Below are 3,376 nucleotides of genomic sequence, written 5' to 3'. Positions count from 1 at the left end.
TAATTTAACTCAATAAAAAGGTAAACTCTTCAAATTCTCAGGCATGCAACATTCAATAAATACACTGTCAAAAGCAACTAAATAAATGTTGTCACAATTCTTAATCATTAATAAATGGGGAGAGATTGAGCGTATTGGGGAAAGATAAAAGAGTATTGGGTGATATGAGGTTGTTAGTTATTGGGTAACCATATAATATGAAATTAATTAAAATCAAATCCCTAATTTTTTGATTTTTTTAAAAAAGGTAACTATATAATGTGAAGTTTAATTAATATTTAATAAATAATAAAACATTAAAAGGTAATTGATTAATATTTAATAATTTATTGTTTATATTAAAAACTTTAAAAGGTAATTGATTATTCGGTAATAATTTAAATGTTTTTGTTGATAAAAGGTAAGTGAATAAATAAAACTAATTATTTAAACATAATAATTATTAGTTAAATAATTAAATAATTTTTTTATTATTATATTATTAGTTAATATGCTATAACTTGATAATAATATGCTATAAATAGTTTATTTTTAACTATATATTTTTTCATTAATATATTATTAATTGATGTGCTATAAGATGATATTAATATGCTATAAGTAGTTTATTTTTAAAGAGTATGATTACAACTTGATATTTATCCTCTTAAATGTATGTGGATGTTAATTTTTGTTATAAATATGGTAAAAGTGATCCATTAGTAATGGTAGTGTTATTTTTCTTGACCACCAACTAAATAAATTATAGAACTACCCATAAGTTTCATAATTGTCTGATAGTTCAAAATACCCATTGTAAAATTTACGAAAAGAGTCCAAATAGTTCTAATTCTTAAGAAATCCTAACGAGTCGTTACATTAACAAACACGAAAAATACTAATCATTTCAGTAATATCACTGCATAAATATTTGATTCTCCGAGAATTTTAATTATACTGGCGGAAAAAAATCCATTATGGCTAGAGCTACTTAAAAGTCGGTGTATAGTAATAAAAATGATGGATACAAGAGAAAAAAGTCATGGGATAAATATATTGCTGAAGAATATAAGAAAGAAAAATTGTAGATACTGGCTAACCAACTAGAATGGACTTTTGACATGAGATCAGAAAATGATAAGAATAAGAAGATCAAAAAGGATTAAAATGAGAAGCCGGATGATTTTGAGATGTATATCAAAAGCAAGGGCAATGCTATCAAAAAGTTACAGCTTGCTCAAGCTGGAGAATCAATATCTCCTGACAATCCGAATTAAAAAATGTTATTATTGTTGTTGTTGTTCTTGCTTTTTTCTGTACATTTTTGTTTGGGTGGGATATGTAACTAGGGTTAGACATATAATATACTTCTACAAGTATATATAGGCTAGCTAGCTATCTTTCCAACCTGTTCATTTTCATCTATAATTTTCTTTTTACTCAATTATCGATTGATCTATCATTTTATGTTTCAAAGGTGTTGTTTGGTTGCTTGAACTTTCTAAATTTATATGTGTATATATATATATATATATACTTCAAAAAATAAAATACTAATTATTCTTTTGAGATAAAGAAAAAAAAAATCCAATTATACAGATGTAATGGTGGTTATCCCCTCGCCGCTAGACTAGTTTCCTAGCTAACTACCCTTCAACTAATTGCTCTCTTTCTTATGGATTCTAACAATAACAAACATTTTCTTGTGAAATATCTTGTGTGTAGGCATAATTACGCAGCTAGATATACTGATTACGTACTTGATGGTTGTGGTGAATGTTTTCCAACTGGTGCCCGTGAAACCCTTGAATTCTTCACCTGTGCTGCTTGTCATTTCCATCGAATTTTTCCTAGAAAAGTTGAGGTGGAGGTAGAGGACGGGGCAGAGAGTCCCATCATTTCTATTAATCATCCTAGCCACGGTACTTGTTGAAATCACAAAGATCAATCATACTTTTTTCGACACTTATATCTCTCATTTGTTGATTTGATTTTTTTCGTAAGTCAAATGTGATTCATCAGATCATCATGTGTAGAAATATAAGCTCTCTCTTTTTTAGGGAATTTTTAAAATTGTATAATTACCGTCAACTTAAAGATTATAAAACTACACATCTAAAGGCAAAATTTTGTTCACTAAACTAAAAGAGAAGAAATTGATTGTTTTTTTGTTTCTTTCTTACTTAAAACGTCAAAGGAATTTTTAGATCTAGAATTAAAAATTTTATATAGGTGATTAATTATATCTTCAACTATAATAACAGGTACTCCGCTTGTTATCATGGATGATCCACCACCACCATCACAATACACAGTGAGAACAAGGGCGTAACTTTGTGAAATGTCTGAGAAGAACAACCTTGATGTAGAGACAAAGATGGAGATGGATGGAATAGAGATAAAAGAGAGGAAGTTGAAAAGAAAGAACAATGGTTGTTCGTCTTCTTCAGTGAGAATAAGGTTGAATCCTTACCAAAGGGAGAAGATTCAAATTTTTGCAAACGAGATCATGGGATGGAAATGAAAAAAGAGACATGAACAAATTATGTTTTTGATGAAATTGGCATCACTCTCAAATTCTTGAAGAATTGGATTAACAACACCAGACGCAGAATTAGGCCCTAAGAAAAAATAGGCATATGAGGAATAAGGATTAGTTTCTTAAAATAACTCTTTATGTGTTCTCTACTTGTTAGTATTTTGGTTTCTTTTTTCTCATGTCTTTGATCTATATAATTTAATAATATAAAGTTTATGTTTTCTATTTTAATTTATTTTTTTTACTTTTGTTTATTTTTTACAATATTGTAGGTCTTAATTTTCACATGACGTTATATTAGATAGTAGGAAAAGACATAGATTTCCTTCTTAACTTGTCCGGACAAGTCAATTGCACGTTTAAATTAGCATGGTGAGTATTTATATATAACACATTTTAACTATTTAAGGTAATATATTTATTTATTAAAACTAATGTGATAAAAAAATATAAACATAAGTGTCAGAAAAACATCAAAATAATCAGAATTTTCCTTGTGCCCCCCACCCTCAACATTTCTTCTTCTTCTCACACACTAGCCTCCTCTTCTTCAACCCACATTCATTATCCTCTTATTCTTTACTCTTTAGTTTTCGTCACAATTCTTTATTTCACATCACAACTTCAAAATACAATTTCTTTTTTCATTCGAAATTAGGTTAATTATCTATACGATTAATATAAATAAATGAAAATAATAATAACAATAATTCAATTTATTTATCTAAGCTTGAAAATTTTGAAGCAATGATGTTTAGACATATAAAACTTAGACGATGATGGAGAGGGGGTGGTGTTAGGATATACTATTAACCATGCGTTTTGATATAATATTAATATTGAACAATTGTTTATTCA

The 3,376-nt window shown here is 27.8% G+C and overlaps 1 pseudogene; it reads left to right on the top strand.

Moving 5' to 3' along the window:
• The first annotated feature begins 1,654 nt into the window (after window positions 1–1,654).
• On the top strand, window positions 1,655–2,622 carry LOC107030223 (annotated as a pseudogene).
• The last annotated feature ends 754 nt before the right edge of the window (window positions 2,623–3,376 follow it).

This window comes from Solanum pennellii, chromosome 9 (genome assembly GCF_001406875.1).
Source record: "Solanum pennellii chromosome 9, SPENNV200".
Classification (NCBI taxonomy): Eukaryota; Viridiplantae; Streptophyta; class Magnoliopsida; order Solanales; family Solanaceae; genus Solanum; species Solanum pennellii.
The sequence above is the reverse complement of the archived record's forward strand: the minus strand, read 5'-3'. Positions and strand labels throughout refer to the sequence as shown.